Below are 18,318 nucleotides of genomic sequence, written 5' to 3'. Positions count from 1 at the left end.
GTAGTGTCATCTTTTTGGAGATATGAAGGCTAGAAGTGGCTAGAGGGACAAGCCAGGATGAAGTCCAGCCACAGAGTCATAGGGCTAAGTTAAGATTAGAAGAGTTTATGTCAACAGAACTATGCAAATGGTAATGGTATTTTGAGATGTATTCATGGTTAGTAGCATGTAAAAGAAATTAACTTATCCTTTGAGATAATTGCCCTTAAAAACTAGAGAAACAGACCTCCAAAAAAGAGAAACTTTTATATATATATATTTTGAATTGGGTTTAACAAGCCTGAGCAACTGCTGCAAGACATATTATTCAAATCTTTGTCTGAAATTTCTGCTGTCTTGTTATTATAAGCACACACTTCTGTGTTGCCAGCAGATATTGTATGGAAAAGATTGACTAGCAAGCGCTTTCATGGAAATAATGAATGTTGCTGTGTCTGCAGCTACCCAGAAGAATTAGTGTATGTGTTACAGCCTGGATACATTCCACCTAAATTTAGGCAACTAGCCTGAAGTTTCTTAGTTAAGGGTTCAGCTTCACTAGTTGACCTCAGTTCCCAGTGAAGGGATGGATTATTCTAGAAAACAGTTTACCTAAAACTTGAATAGCTCTGAGCACATGGCTCTTTCTCACATACGTGAATGCAGGGGATCTCTGTGTAACTGAGCAGCAGGAAAATTTCCTGACTCACAGTGGGTCTGGTCCTTCAGTTGCCCACACCAGGGAATGGCTGTAACACACTTGTCTCCCTTCTGCATACCGGGAAGTGTCCCACAGCCATGGGTTGAACACCACCAGCATTTCTAACTTTGGGATCTTAGCCCAATACCTAACATGAGATGTAACGATGCTTCAGTGTCCCTTACTCCAAGAGCTACCTCCTTCCAGATCGGATCATCTTGGCACTTGTTCCAACTTAATTCACCTCATTACACGTTTGTATTTTGCTTCTTGTGGCCCCAGTAAAACCACCCACGGGCAGGTGGAGTGCCAAGAGGTATTCCCAGGTCTTGATTAGCAAATCATTTTGATTACAGATTAACATATAGGAAATTCTAAACACAGAAAATCTGCAAAAGAGCATTAGAAGTGAATTTCATCTAAAGAGGTTGCTCAGCTTGAACTATTCTCTTCCCTCTAGACTTTACAGTGCCAAGGTGAGCAGAGCCACACACCACAGACAAGAGGTCCTCAAGTGCAGCAGGAGAGGAATTCCATCCTAAACAAATACCTTCCCAGGGGCTTGTGAAAGATTAGAAGCCCTCAAGCTAGGCAGAGCTTGAAGGAGTGGCCTTTGGCTAGCTCTCACCATTGAGTTTTGAAGGAAGCAAGAGTGAAAATGAATGATGCCTCTACTGATAATCATAGGCAGGCGTTCACATCTGCAGGGACTAGGAAACGTGGGCATGGTACGTGTGATTAGGAAGAGGCAGCAATAAGCCAGCATGCATGGGTGGTCAGGGTACCATTGTAAATGCTTTAAAAGGATTCAGTAAGACAACAAAATAGAAACTGTAACTTTACTAGAGACGGCCAATATGGTTTTATGAAGTATGTGTCATACTTAGCTGAGTGACTGATTATTTTTCAAAGATATAGTTGCCACAGCAACTATGGAAAAGCAGGGATATTTTACAGGTTAATTTTCAAAGACATTCGGTAAAGTAATTTCTCAGAATATTAATGACTGTTTTGAAAATAGCCCATTCAGAAGAAAACTGGGTCAAAAGGGTAAGATTTTTTTGTAAATAATCCATTTGCTGGCTATTTTTGGGTACATACAGCTTCTCACAGTTCAGAAACGCAGCTTCACATTTTCAACTTGTTCATATTCTCTCTGAATATTGTGCAGGCATGTAGAGGAATGAAGCTGGGTTAATTAACATTGATAACATACAGCTGTGGGCTGGCTTCAGGGGCGGTGGGTTGGCAGATGTGGATAAGGTGCAGCTGTGGCTGGTTCTGTTAAGGGACTGGGCAGCCAGTGAAGAGGGAGCAGCCAAGGAAGAGAGAGGAGGAAGAAGCAAAGAGAAGAGAGAGAGAACGCCTGCCCTGGGTGAGGAAAGACTAGGAGCAGGCAGCAGAGGTACTGGCATGAAGAGTATGTTGGTATGTCATGGTAAAAGACCTTGTTGCAGCCGGCTAGCTTGGAGAGTGCTGCGACACAGGCACAGATATTTTACACAGCTAACGTCAACAGGAAAAGGAGAGAGGGTTTCAGAGTGTAATAATCAGGAGACACCCCAACTCTGGGTTTTGCTCCTGTGCTGAGATGAATCTGCCCACATTTCTCACATCCTGGTGCTCCCATTGCCTACAGTGTGTGAACACTAATTAGTCATCAGCTTCACTCTGTGGTGAAGTAATGCCCCCGGTAGGAAGCTGAGGTCCAAATGAGAAGTTGTGTTGAGCAGTACCCAAGTGAGATGGTCTTTGCTTGTGGTGCAGGCTTTTTCCCAGCTTTGAGAGATGGTACAGATGTGGCTTATGAGCCTCTGGGTCACTCCTTACAGTGAAACTTTGAGCTATAAGAATATAGCTCTACTGCAGAAATAATATGCAATTTCAGTATATATTATTTTTATTATATTCATTTTATATGAATATTATAACAAGTATATAATTTAACCTTGTGCTAAGTGGATATTTAAAGAAAGTGGTCAGTATGAAAATGAAAAAAATGAATCAAGACTATGGAATTTAATAACAGCCACTTTTCCTTGCTTTTACTTTGAACTTTGCCTTGAATGGTAGCCACTTTCCAAAGTACTGGGCAGAAAGTTTCCTTCCTGTCATTTATTTTATATCTGGTTTTCTAGTCTTAGAAAACTACAGATTTTTAATGTCCAATTCTATAATGATTCCCCACCTGACTGACATTTTACAATATTGGCTAGCAAGAAGTAGATCAGCTTTTTTGTTTTTATTAAAGAGTCTCTCTGTCAAATCAAGAAGAAAACCTTATGAAAGACTGTTGAATGGTAAAAGGCAGGAAAAGGGAAAATATAATCCCCCTTCTCTAAAATTCTAACAACATTTGGAAAATATTAGGAAATATAAAATTTGGAAATATTTTATAATGCTCCAGACCATGGGAAATAGGTGGATTTGGAACTGGTAAAAGCTAATGTAGCTCTCACAAATTACTCCAAATTTGTGACATATGATGATCTGGCCCAGAGGTAATAGCTTCTAAATAATATTTTTTCATATTTCTGTCTATGCTGATGAAGTCACTGCTCTGCGCCAAAGTATCAGTGTGTTTTGAAATGAATCCTTCACTTCAAGGGAGGATACATTCCTTGTTACATTAGCCCTCCAGATTCCCGTAAAGCATTACACTTTGCATTTCAAATTGAAGGGTGGATTCGGACACCACCTTTCTGCTTGCCATTTTATTTGACAAGCTGTGCCAGTCTATTATGCCGATCTGACAGAGTATCAAAATTATGAACAATAATTTTACAGACAGGACAGACTGTAATGTTTATTTAAAGAACCACTTCCAGAGATATACCCCTGGCTGGGAATTTCCCTGCTGTCGGTGCTGGGCTCCTTCCCAGCCTGCTGTGAGCCAGCTCTGTCCGAGATGGGAGGAGGAAGCACAAACCATCTGGCAAGGCAGCTTCTCCAGCAGAAGAGGCATTTTGAATGTAGGGGTTAGTGTAAGTACAGTTGCTGGGCAATCCTGGTCCTCTCACATCTACTACACGCTCAAGAAATGAGCAGAGAGGTAATTTTTTTGCAATGTGATTTGCATACCACACTGGTCTGTTGTGGGGGGAAATAAACTTCATTTCACATTTTCCTCTAGCTACTCGGTTAAAGCATTGTAAGTTTTTCCCATTTGCACCTGTGTTGCACAACTGCAGCAGAAATGCAGCTCTCCCACACCTGCCCCCACCTGCTCATGTCATTCTCCCCACTGCTTGCTGTGCTTCCATTTACCCTGGCGATCCCACCAGTGCTGGCTGTATTTACCAAGAGGCTGGATGTCCCTTATCTTCAAGCCTGTCAGAAATTGTTGGGTTTAGGTAAGTGCAAAAATCCAGGAGGAAAGGATTTGGGGAAAATGTAATAATATTGTAAACTGAAGTAGGGAAGCATTTACGTACATAATAAAACCTCCAAGTGGGAACAGTCAAGAAGTGCATCAGGTTGCCGGAGAGGCTGTGCAGTCTCCATTCTGGGAGGTGTCCAGACCCAGCTGTGGTGAAGCCCTGAGAAACCTGGTCTGAATATGGTGATCACCTTGCTTTGGCAAGGCCTTGGCAAACCAGGACCCTTTCCCACTTGAATTATTCTGTAATTACATGAGAATCTCTTGAAAGCCTGTGATAAATAATCAATAAAAATCACATTCTGCTCCTCAAAGGAGAGACTCCAGCACACACAGCCCTGAAGGCACTATGCCTGGGTGGCATGTAAACAAGTTTAGATAAAGTAATGATGGTTTCAAGGGTCTTTCCAAAGTTTCACGTATGCACCAGAAATCTAACAAGTCTGCTCTAAAAAGATGTTTTGCATTTGTGTGTGTTCTCTTTAGGTGCTATCTATTAATTAATATTAATGGGATAGCTGCTAAGACTGAGCACACATCGCTGGCTACACTTAAATCTTTTCACAACCATTATTTCTCACAGGCATACAGGCTAAGCATAGCAGAAGTTTGCCAATATTTCACAATATTCTTGTTCACACGATCAGGTAATGCAGTTAGACTACATCTAGACTAGTCATTTGAAAAGAGGTAGGAATTCTACCTTTAGCTTCTGAGGAGATACTAATCACTTCATTCTAAGCACGGACTACAGGCTGGAAGAGGGCACCATTTAATAACATAGGTTCAGAAATTTTGCAAATAGTACTAACAACATGCAGAGGGTGGGATGGGGAGAAATGATACCAAGGTCAGTAGTACAGAATCCATAGTCAGTTATTCAGCATTAAGTAGCCTGTGAAAGCTGGGAGCTTATGAAATAGATGTAACATCAGACAAGGACAATGTATTAGTTCCGTAATAATTACAATGCACTAAAGTAATAACAGCATGAAAAAGGTAAAGGTGAGGCATCTACAGGAGCGGTGTGAAATGCTGTTACGCTGCACAGGTGTCTGCAAGTCTTCATCTGAGAGGACACACACTGCTCGCCTGCATGATCAGGGATCATGCATTAAGACCAAAACAGGGGCAGAGGAGACCTGCTAAGAGGACAAAGACAGATAGCACAAGAGAAGTCTTAGAACATGTTTTTCAGACCATTAAAAAAAAAAACTGAAGGAGGATGGAAAATTGTTTATAAAGGGCCATAAGGTAGAAGGGAGAGAAGCTCATTTACATAATAGTCTGTACTGATTTGAGAATCAACGGCTATAAATTGGTGCTGAATGAACACAGAATTTGTAAACATAAATGGGCAGGTTGGTTATAGCCATGAAGGTGGGGAGGTTCTGGAAGAGCCCCTCTGTAGGTGTTGTGGGGGTGGCAGCTCAGGTGGATGTTGATAGGCTCATGGCGGGGTCCTAGAGGGAAATAACTCAGTGACTCATTCAGTCTCATGTTCCTGTTTTCTCCAAGTTAAAGATATCCCTTAGCTAAGATACTACCAAGTAACTGTAAAAATTGAGATGTTAGGATATTTAAATTCTACACTATGTTGTCAAAGTAAAGCTGCTGCTACGGCACCTAACCTAATTCATCCCTAGGGTAAATTCTTTGTTGCTGCTGGGCTGGTCTGTGGCTGCTGCTGCACGAGATCCAGCAGCTAAGGAATGACGCGAAGCTGAGGAGCAGTTCCCCCTGTAAGGCAGGTATAGTGGTACATCAAGCCCCTCACCCCCTCCAACAAAAAAAAACGCAGCACAGGGGATGCCACTGGGATAAGAGGCTCACATGGGCTTGACACTGCAGAAGCTCTGAGCTACAGAAAAAGCAGCAAGTGGCATGGATAAGAGTTACATATGTCAGCATGAGCCCTTGCTTAACACCTTGAGTAAAGCAGAAGCCAATGGCATCTAAGTGTTGCAAGCTCTGCTTTGTTTCTCTCTGGTTTCATGTTTCCCCTTAATGCCCACTGATCCTGTCCAGTGAAGCTAACCTAAGAGCAATTTGTGTTTATTCCTGTTGACACTGCTATACTTTAATTTTTATCTGTTCAGCTTTAACGTAATTTCTAGTACTTGCCATGTTAAAAGGGGTGGTTATCTCACATACTGATGTGAAAAAACATTTGAGAAATATAACTTGGTTTCAGTACTGTGTAGGGCTGTTTTAATGGGAGGAAGGAGGACACAGCAATACGGGCCTTCAGACATGAAAAGGGCTAGGACATAAATCTTTAGCTGTTACCGCGTAGACCTTAACCTGTGTTACAGAGTTCAGCTCATACCACTCTTTGTGAAACTTCACGTTTGAAATCTTTCAGACAGCACTTATACTCAGTGATGCCAGTGTAAATCTCTAGTAAATATATTTATTTCAGTGGATTTGCTTGTTCCACAGTGATACAGGAATATTTAAGATGACGTGAGATGTCTGTACAGACTTATGATACAGGTAATTCCGAGTAAACTATGCCACCTCTTCCTTCAGTAATTTTGAGATGACCTAAATGAACTGCCATTCTGAAAATGGTAAGCAAGGTTTGACAAAACCAGTTGAGATGACGCTGACTGCTGCAAATCCATCTAGCCAACACAGCTTGCTGTTTTGTATTTCACTCATCTGATTCCTCCACCCCCCACCTTCCTGCTTTTACTCACAGCCATTATGTTTCCCCTCACAAGTCAACTCTGATTTTGGTCTTATTTATGTTGTACTCATAACAGCTCAACTCTTGACTCCACGGTGAGATATGGCCATTCACACATTATGCAGCAGATCTATGGACCTCATGAAGTCCCAGTGGTATCTTGATAGCTGAAGAAAGAAAAGGAATTTTTAAATGTGCTTTCTCAGACAGCAAATCTTTTAAATTACCCAGACACAAACCCTCTGTGATTCAACAGGGTAACCGTTCCCCCTGCTCAATTTGGAAAGAAGAGTCTTCTGCAACACTCACGCCTGTTTGTTTTTGGGGTTTTTTTCTTCTTTTTTGCAGTTGTAGCATCCCACTTTATCTGTCAAGAGCCAACTTGTCAGTGATACAGTGACATTCCTGGAAAGCTGTAGGCAAAGGAAAGTCTGAGAGTTCTCTTTTGGCTGAGACACTACTCAAGCATCATGGTTCTACCACAGAAAGAGGACAAGAATTCAAAGCCAGGTGCCATTTTAAGGGTGAACATGTGGGTTTGGAAATAGAATTGCCCCTCTGGCTACGTGCTTACACTGCTGTAGATTTTCAAAGTCCTGAAGAAACTGAAGTTTTTGCTGGACTGGAAAGCTATACTGACTTATCAGCTGGGACAGGGACCATGTATCCAGGCTCAGTTAGGGGATTTGGTTTGCCAGGAGTGAACAGATTTTTCACTTTAACTTCAGGATGTGCAAAGGTACACTAGGTCTCCCTTACTAACAGAGTCACAACCACATATACAGTGGAAAGATTATTTTCAAAGCTTGATGGCATACAGTGGGTTGGTTTCTATCTGTGACTTGTTTCTAATGCTCAACTGCTGCATGAAAAGGAATACTCAGTCCTTAAAAGTGAAAAAAATATCCAACAAAGCCACCCAGCTCGTTTCATCATACAGATACTTGTTATCTACATCATCCCAGGATGCTGACTGCCAGTCTGAAACTTGGGCACGCTTCCTATGATAAACTTAAGACCAAAATGAAATGTGTAAGACTGGAAGTGACCTATGGGAAAAAAGACACAGCTATTCTAGGTATTTAAGTTCCTTTCTTCTTCCTGTTTCTTAAACTCAGCTCTTTAAAACATCCTATGTCACATATATTTGGAGAGCTGTTCTAAAGAGGACAAGGTAATATTACAGTAAGACAGACCAGGCTTTGCATTTTACCCTCAACCATTTTGCTTTCCCAATGAATATCATGGCTGAAAGGAATGTGGTTTTCTCCAAGAGCCATGTTCATTTTCAGGCCTTTGCTTTACTAATGCACACAGCTGCAACCAGTCCATCCCTTCATGTTTGTGCCTGCACTCAGGGATGCACCCTGAGGACTACTGGTCTTCTCGGGCAGGATCTTGTTTTGGGCAGCAGCTTCCGACTGCTTCTGTTCTTACTATGTAAAGAGGAGCTTAATTGCTACTTGCATTTAACACAAGTGAAAACTAATTTGCATGCCTAGGACTGGTCTCTAAAATTAGACCATATGTTTAACAACTGCCATTAGCTGTTTTCAGCAGAGTAATGGGGTAGTTGAGGCAAGGTCTGGAGAGGGAGAAACCATGTTACAGGGAAGGAAGGAGTGTCCTTGAGTGCCTCTACGTCCTATATTGACTAATTTATGGGTTATGCATGTTTAAGAGAGCGCTGCGCTGCTGGGAAGAGCAGGGCTGCATGTCCAGAGTAACAGTGGTGTCAGGGTGTGCTTCCCAGGACAAAGACCTGATGAGACTGTGGTGGGCTTTTCCAGCCCAGGGAACCAGATAGTGCCTGTGTGAGGGCAGCACCATGAGGATACATCCCCTCCACATGCACTTGTGGCCCCAGGGAGCTGGGAGCAAGCCTGCAGGGAACAGGGAATTTTTTGATCTGGGACCAGCTCTGATCCATAAGAAGGAAAGTTCAGTATTTTGGACCTGTTCTGGACTTCGTGCAGCCAGAAGGTTTTCTGAAGGGGGTAAAACTTGCCCTGGTGTTTTCCCTTTTTTTCCCTCTCAGGCCTTTGCATTGAAGAAGAGGCAATGAAAACTGATGGACATGGAGAAAGAAACAACCCCATGACCTCATGAAGGAAAATGTTATGTTGGTATCAGTCTCTGGGCTTTACTGCTTTGCTCTGCACAGCAGAGAAAACAACCTGCAGATCCCGTGCCCTGGGGAGTCCCCTTGCTTGGAGGCACAGTAGCGCAGGGGTCCCTTCGCTGTCACGAGCGCAGAGGGAGAAGTCTCCTTCGGCAGCAATCTGCTCTGCCAGTGCCAGAGGGGCGAGGAGCAGCTGTGCGAGGGATGCACAGACACCATTGTGTGGAGAGGTGGGAGAGGGGCCTCGGTCCATGCGGCAGAACACAGGCTCATGCACCCGTTACTGCTTCTTGATAAGTTATTCAGCTCAGCGGTGCCCCAGTAGCCGCCTGTCTGCACATTTCCAGTGCCCAGCTAATGCAATGTAAGTCAAGTTATCTTTGCTCACACTCAGAGATCTCTTGTAAGCAATCAGCTCTCCTTCCCTTTGCTCTGGGTTAGCAACACATCTGTCAGCAGCTCCTGCTGTTCAGCTGATGCGTGGTGACTTGCTAATCTGTGACTCTTGGGTGACTCCAACGGTCTCTGTGCAATGATGTTCATCCTGCTCCAGGAACCATGCGGCACAGAGGCAGCAGGGAGTAGCAAGCCAGACCTTAAATACAAGCACTTTCATTAGTTTATACATACAGATATGCAAATGCATTTATTTTTATGCTATATTTATACAGTATATCTATGCTTATGTATGTTTACACATGCTCACTCTGTGTGTACATATGTATGTATGTGTGTAGGCGTATGTAGAGATATATATGTACACCTGTATGGCACATGAACTAGGTGTTCAAATTCAGAGTATTTGGATTCAAAGCACTTGTGCTGGGGTTGAATTAGATGAGGATCAACAGCTTCGTGACTACCCCTTTGCCATAGGAATGAGAGCAGTGTTTGGCTAGAACAACTAGGGTTAACTAAGCTGACAGCTCCTCTGAGAAAATCTCAAGCCAAAGTCAAAAGGTAGTGGAGGGATGGAGGGGAAGATATATGAATGATTAAAGTATCTAAAAGGAAATCAGTAATTTTGAAACCCTGGACCTGGAAGCAATTAGTGGCTAGCTGGCAACTCGCAAGAATCAGTAAAAGAAGGATGCGATTTCTAATAACTCAAAAATAAAATCTGCTGATAGGTTAAGAAGGAGCTATAGGGGGAAAAAAGAGGTGAATAGGAAACTAAATCTGTTAACAATTATTGTCAGTGCCAACAGTGCCTTGGAAGAGTCACGTTTGTTCTACCACCTCCACCCGGCCAATTATAACAATATGTATTCACCAGGCTCTCATGACAGCAGCACCCACCAATCCCACTAGCGCTAAGGAGCTGCTGGCATTTGTTTTTATTTTAATTTATCACTCAGCTGTTTCGAATCACATAAAGCTAAAACTTGGCTTACGAGTTGTCAGTTCCAATGCTAATCTTTTGTGCTTACTGCATATGTGCCTGTGTGATATGTATATTTTCTGAATTGTAAAACTGCCATGGAAATTTCCCAGTCCATGTATGAAATCTCCTCTCCGGTCCTTTACTGTAAAGATTGGTCATGTTAAAGCTATTGACATATGTTTAGTCCCCAAACAGGAGCCTGTCAGATAATGCAAACTAGCTGGGATAGTTCACTATCCCTTTACACAAGTTTAACAAGGTAACGTGTAGCAGTTGGTCAGATTGTATGTGCGTAGCGTTGTCTTATGCAAAATGATGATATCCATGTGATTTCCTTAATTTCTCTAACCAGGTGATAAACAGCACAGGCATGTGAGAAATTACATTTATTTTTCACCTTTTGACCTCCTCACTTGTTCTCTGCCCACTAATCCATTTCTGCTGGGACCACTTCTGACATTACAAACCTTTGAGCGGCACTCAAACAGCCAATGCCTGAAAAAAGCCCTGTCACAGACATTTTCCTTCTTTCCTTTGTAAACATGGAGTTTCCCTTTTTATCCTCCTCCCTCAAATTACACTAGTCCAGAACAGAGACCAGTGGCAGGTACAGATGTTGTAGCTGGGGGTCTGGCTCATCAGCCAGAGCTGGATGTGCCCATTTGAGGTCCTTGGGTTGGGGTTACGGTTATTCTATATAAATGGTAAATATCTTGTGAAGTGCTTTCTCCAGAACATGGCAGAAACAAGATATATGGTGGCTTGCTCTGGTATAAATATTATGTTACAAAAATCACTCATGTCTTCAGTGCTTTGGAAGAATTTTGCTGGTTTTGGCCCAAATCCTGTAAAGTGCTCTGTATGGGCAAGAAGTCCTTCCTCGTGGACTAACTGAAAGACTGAAGCTGTATTTGGACTGTACAGTTGAAAGCATTCAGCTGCTTCTCAGCACTGATGAGTTGCTTTTCATTTACAACTAACTTAATTAAGCAAGTTCCATTGTAACTAATACACTGGGGATTTGCATCCTGTTTGCTCTAAGACATAAATGTGACCACACTGGGGTCTCAGAGCTCAGGGCAGAGCTAGGAATGAGCTGTGAGCCCCTGGTTTCTTTCTTCCAGTGTCATACCCTGAATCATTTGCATCCTGCCCAACTTAAGGCTGTTCATCTCTTGATCCTGATATACCTGTTCTAGGTGAACCGGCTTTGGCAGGGGGTTGAACTAGATGATCTCCAGAGGTCCCTTCCAACCCTGACCATTCTGTGATTCTGTGACAAGGGAATCATTGCAGTAATATGAACTTGCAACAAATCATTGCATGCTCTGCTAGGATGATGAGTAATTACAGTACGCTAGGTGCCAGTGTCATTGCAAGTGCCGGGTATGGTTTAGGTCCTGACCCCAGCAGGAGAGGCTTCTAAGAAAAGGCAACTGCTGCACAGTCCATATGCTGGTGGAGAAACTGCATGTATACGACTGGTGTGCAAGAGCTCAGAAGATTTTCCACCACCTGGACCTACACTACGTGCAGCAAACCCAGGTCCTCTCTCACACCCTGAGAGAGCCCAGATTCCGTATGACATCTGTTGTGAGCCGAGACCTTGGACTTCATGTACACTGAGGCTGACTTCACATCACACGTTGTGAGTCCGCACACACTACGGCCAAGAGGTACAGGACTCTGCCCATCTTGTGCCCAGGTGAATGTAATTTCTTAAATAAGCTGATAAACTCAAATATTTTATTCTGATACAACCAATATTTTTTTTATTATTTTGGGGAATCAATCTATACTGATCTGCATAGCACACGCACATGCTTTGAAAGGGTTTTTGAAAGAATCACACACCAATCACTCCTTCAGTAGCCCAAGTAAAAAAGCAGTACTAAACTAATTGCACCAACATTTCCCCACCCTTTTTTCCTCCACACTCCTTAGCAGCTTCTGGAATTAGATTCAAGCGTTCATTCTGGAACGTGGCTTCTCCTTTAAACTATAGGCTGCAGTTTTCTGTCTCCCTCAGCTGTTTCCACAGTAAGACCAGACCTTTCACCATGTACGGCTTCAGCCTCATCAGTTGTCACACTGACGTCTTTGTTCTTCAATTCTGTTCTCTGCCATTTTCCTGTAGAAATCCTGGAGAACAGTGGCTACACCTTGCATACATCCAGCTGATTTTCCCATGTTGCTTCTGTCTGAATGGTGGCATCTTACTCCCGCGGTTTCTGGGTTGGGGGTTGGGTTATGCCACAGGCAGCCCTAGCAGGGTGAGGCTGAGTCTACCTAACTCTTGTCATACAAAGGAGCAATATTTTTGTAAGGTGACCTGTTATAAGGATTTACTCATGCAGGCTCCCAACCAGAACAGCACCAATTCTTGTTACACTTAGGGGAAGTTTTCATGAGGCTGCAAAGTTACAGCATTTTCCTACCTACCTCTAGGTAGGAGCACATTAAGGGGAGGAAATACAGGCACTGACCTATAAGGGCTTTGTTTAGCTCTGATTTATTAAAGGTCGCTCAGCATGAAACAATTAAAAAAATAGCTCATGTCTGATAAGTGTATTTGGAATCTTGGAGGTACGTTAACCTAGCTGGACAGACATAATTTCTTTGGGTTTCAGGAATGCATTTAGGGCTGTACCACACATCAGTGCAATCTCAGTAAGTCCAAAAGTATTAAAGGGATGGCGATGCAGGAACTGTCAAAGGGAACAGTTCAGCAGCAGGTCGAGGCACCAAGAACCTGCAGAATACAAGCAAAAGGGTGAGATATTCACACCTTTCATTTCTTTTAACTGTGCAAATGTTCAAAACCCGCCTATAGCTCAAGATTTGGAAAAGAAGTTTTGGAAACCTGGACCAAACAGAGATTTCCTGTATGCTTGCACTGTGCAGGATAAAAGTGTGAGGTGCTGCCTGGCTCCCCAGGTGAGTGACTTGTGTTGCTGGAGCTTGTCAGAGCTTCAGGGGGGACTGCAGAGCCTGCTGGCCTTGTCCCCATGCTCCTCCGGCCAGCGCCGGGGCAGCCAGGGAGCGATGGTATCCCAGCCGAGTGGTTTCTCTCCCACGCTTCAGAGGGGAAGTATCAGATTGTCAGGCTCAGTCCGGTCAACACCGCGCTCCTGGGATAGTGCAGCCACACACTGTCCTTATTTGGGCTGGATTGCAGGGTTACGAGCCAGTCCTTGGACTTTTTTTGCCTTTTAACAAGTTTGTTTTGGTGAGAGGCTTTTTTTTCCCCTGTAAGGAAAAACCCCACAAATATTTTTAGAGCTGGTTAAATTATTTGTTATGAACAGATTGTCCAATGAATTCTGGCCTTTTTCTGAACATGAGTCAGTCACAACCTTACTTCAGTGGATGTATTAGTTATTCATAAATACTAAAGGAATAGTTTATGCAAAGGAACTTCAGTCTCCAGATTATTCCAGAACTGCTTTTCCTGGTCCAAGATTGTTTACCTAGTCTATGAAGCAGCGTAACTTCACTGTAAATAGTAAAAAAGTAGTTTAAACAGGTGAATAGCATCTAAAACAATCTGAAGGAACAGAATATCAAAACAAACTACTACTTGCGGTAAAAGCATGTTAACATTTGGCTTCAGATGTTTTGGCAGGTATGGCTGTGGTCATTGAAACTATTGCAAACACAGAGCAGATTCAGTCAACAAATCACATCAGGGAAAAAAGATTGGCATATGTAGACAAAAAAAGACTGAGTTGTGGGCTCAGCAAAGGACCTGGACACCCAAAGTTTCTCCAGGACAAGGGAGATTAACTTGGGTGCAGTGCGTGGACTCACTCTACATAATCTTGTTTGTGTTAGTTTTCTAGATCAGTGAAGTTTTCTACTTCCTTCTACCTAGATGGCTTGGTCTGAGCAGGTTGGTGCTTGCTTCTGCCATAACTTAATAAACTGGATCAGCAGTTAGGGTTAGGGTATGATTTAGGTTCCAAATAACTAGGTCTGGTACGCCGAGTTAACTGCTGGACCATGGCATGTCCTCAAGGTTATTATGAAGATGGGGCAACCCCTGGTATCAATACAGGCTGGGAGATGATGGGATTGAGAGCAGCCCTGTGGAGAAGGACATGGGGGTACTGGCAGATGAAAAACTGGACATGAGCTGGCAACATGCACTCACAGCCCAGAAAGCCAACCGTATCCTGGACCGTATCACAAGAAGTGTGGCCAGCAAGTTGAGGAAGGTAATTTTGCCCCTCTATTTGGCTCTGGTGAGCCTCCACCTGGAGTCCTGCGTCCAGCTCTGGGGTCCTCAGCACAGGAAAGACATGGACCTGATGGAGTGGGTCCAGAGGAGGGCCACAAAAATGATCAGAGGGATGAAACACTTCTCCTTGAAGAAAGGCTGAGAGGGATGGGGTTGTTCAGAATGAAGAAGAAAAGGCTCTGGTGAGACCTTTTTGCAGCCTTTCAATACTTAAAGGAGGCTTATAAGAAAGATGGGGACAGAGGGACAGACCTTTTAGCAGGGCCTGTTGCAATGAGACAAGGGGTAATGGGTTTAGACTAAAAGAGGGTAGATTTAGACTAGATACATAGAAGAAATTTTTTACAATGAGGGTGGTGAAGCAGTGGAACAGGTTGCCTAGAAAGGTGGTAGATGCCTCATCCCTGGAAACATTCAGGGTCAATCTGGATGGGGCTCTGAGCAACCTGGTCTAGTTGAAGATGTCCTTGTTCATTGCATGGGGTGGGGGTGGACTAGATGACCTTTAAAGGTCCCCTTCGACCCAAACTATTCCATGATTCTATGTCAGCAGGGGCAAGCACATGTGTTTTTACAAAGTGTTGGTGGGTTACAGTTAGAGCTACTGTTTGGGGCGTTGGGAGCTGCAGACCTATTTTATGTGCCAGAGCCTACATGGAGATGTGTGAGATACAGCAGTGACTCTATCTCCATCACCCATACTGCCAAAAATGCCAGTGGTCACCTTCGGCTAAAGCAGATTCCAGTAATCCCTACCGACCTCTGTCAGCAGAGACCTTGTAGAGACTGTAGGCTTTTGCAGTAAAAGTATTCCTTTGGTGCTTGGTGTCTCAAATCCTATTTTAATTCCTAATCCTGACCTTAGCCATCCCAGAAAGCCCTAGCAATTCAGTGAATCACACCGACCACTTCAGACTCCAGGACTGAAATGAGGTTTGTGAACACCCTACAATTAGCAATTACTTCAGCTTTTCAGATCCTGCTTTCATAAACGCTACACGCAAACTATTGCATTACCCACTTCAATTAACAAAAGTAAATCACAGTACCCCCTTTTGAAACTCCCTTCAGTGTAGCTCGGTGGAGCAGGTGAGATCCATCTACAGAGATAGCCATATTGCAAATATCCTCCAGCAATACTTCAGTTCAAATACTGGCAATAAGATTTGAAAGCAATACCTTTGAAAGCTACCCTCCAGCATGAACAAGGCATAGCTTCTAAGTGCTAATTAAATTACCTCATGTTTACTCTTTCAAACTGTTTTTCATTGCTTATTTTTAATCATATATTCTATAGAGGTTAAAAATCTGAAAGACAAATAACCTTTTATAAACCTAAATTTTTTTAAAAGATACTTGAAACCATATATTTTATACAGTTAAAAATAAAAAAAACCTTAGAATTATTTTTTTTTTATCCTAAAGTATTGTATAATAATTTATGGCTTGAATTTCATTGATTAAACTTGACTTACTAATTTATACATAGACTGTTCTTCCTTTCCAAGGAATTATATGTGGAGAATTTCAGCTAGGATTAAATTGTTTTACATGTTCTCATCTTCCTGTCCTGTATTCAATCAGACCTCATATTTCCCTCTCTCATGACTAAATATAATTTTCTTGGTAGGTTAGAGAAGGCAAACACTAAAGAAAGGTGGAAGAGGTGTAGGAGTGTGCCTTCATAATTTGGAGAAATAGCTGGGAAACTGGGTTTGATGAAGAAAAATACACTGGAAATAGGTTTAATCTTTAGGCCACCTAGTAGACATCAGAAACTGAAAGCATCAATCAATGTGCACCTAATTTTCCAATTAGGGAATGACCATATATGAATTATTATTAAATTTTAATAGCATTATAGCATCATTGATGCCCCTCAAACAGTGCCCTCAAGGCACACTGTCTTGCCCTAATCAGTTCAAGGGAACATAGTGAAAAGAAAGACAAGAAATATGGATGGCTAGTAAAAACGCTGAGCAAAACTCTTCATTATGTCAATTCTCCTCATATTTGGAGTCTGCCTAAACTAAAAAGCCTAAACTAGAAAAAAGAAGTCTCACCTTCTTGGGACCTGGGAGTTCAGCACTGAAATTATTGAAAAAGTAATGCAGTTACTGCAACATTTGGCCTTATATGAAGGTTTGCATTCCAGAAAACCTCAAATCTCCTCCTTTGGCAAGCCTTCTTGTCATATTGTTCAGCCCAGATGAGTGACAGCCTTCAACATTATGCTTAATTCCAGGACACTACTTGTTTTCTGCTTCCTTGTTTTCCTCCTCCGCAATGAGGCGCACGGCAGGCTACCCATGACAGCTCTCTGAGCTGAGCCCTTGCTTGCAACGTGTGGTATGTTCTTTTTCAGATAGATTATTCCTAATGCATATTTTCTCCTACCACTGTTAAACGTCTTTTTGCTAGAAACCATCCAGTAAAGCAGACCTGTAGCGTTTCAACTTACATGTTGGCATTTAATCATGTATCAGATAGCAATTTCATGTACCACATTGGCTAGTATTTCATCCTGCCAGAAATACATCGCCTGACTTCTCTAAACCAAGCAGATAGACACTTAATACTTACCATTTTATGTCTCACTTTAACAGGTACCAGTAACAGTCAGATCTTCAGTACTCCCTCGGCGATACCATTTGTGTATATCACAAGTGGGCAGACGCCAGAACAAAGATAGGTGTACAAGTCAAATTACCTGACATACCCGCAGCCTCTGACACGCTTATCTTATGACATATTTGCAGGTCTGAAATTCTGCTGAACCCACCGCTACACCAAATAAATCTTCAGCGTTGCAAGTAATATCATTACTACAGCACACAGATCTTGCTTAATACATTTAGAAATTTGTGTCTGACTGCTTTAAAGTAGGGTTTGGATGTTTTCCAGGTGACCCGTGTACATGCATATAAATGTATATGTCTCTTTAAAGAGTACCTTAGACCGTGAAGCTGACCAGAGAATCTGCGAAAATGTTAAATTTATTAAGAGTGGGTTGACTGCTCTCTTTAGCTATGTGAAACTTTTATGGATGATCCTTCAAGTCTGGCTGCTGGTTGGATTCCAGGTATTATATGTAGCTATGTATGGTTATAATAATACTGCTACGGGATTTGCTATAGGAGATATCGAGGAGGTGGTTGTGTATGATTGCACACACGTGTGTCAGGTCTGCAGCAGTACGGAGGGCCACAGCCAGGTCCAAATTCTGAACCAGTTCTCGGCCATAAACCTGCAACATCACAGATTCAAGGCAAAATACAATAAACTGGGAGACAGTGTTTAGGGTTTGTCTCATATGCCTTTAACGCTTTTGTCATTTCAATAATCTTAATGCACTTTAAAGTACTGAAATGTACTAAATCTCTTCAGACTGAAGGGTTTTACGAAGCAGACTAACATCAGTAGTCCCAGAGTATACCCCTGTGGAAGCAGCATGCAGAAGTCTTTCTGAGAACACAGCCATTGTGCAACAGCCTGGAAGGAAGCCATGCACTGGGTTAGGTTAAGACCTAAGGGCATCGTATATGCCTGGGAGTTATGGTGACTTAAGTAGAAAGACAGTACCAGAATCACCTCTCCCAAGATAATGCTGCTAACACCTGATTGCACAGACTCATTAAATCACAAAGGTGAAGAAAAAAACCCTAATAGTTTCTAATTTTCATTATTTATGTGAACCTCTGAATGCCTGGGTATGTTGTGGTAGGGCTTGAGTCAGGACTGTATATCTAGAATACTTATTTATGAATGCAAACTAAGATGCTATATTAAAAATACATTTCTTGGTCATAAAATACTTCATTT

Source organism: Falco punctatus (genome assembly GCF_963210335.1).
Source record: "Falco punctatus genome assembly, chromosome: 3".
NCBI classification, from domain to species: domain Eukaryota; kingdom Metazoa; phylum Chordata; class Aves; order Falconiformes; family Falconidae; genus Falco; species Falco punctatus.
Note: the sequence above shows the minus strand (reverse complement) of the source record.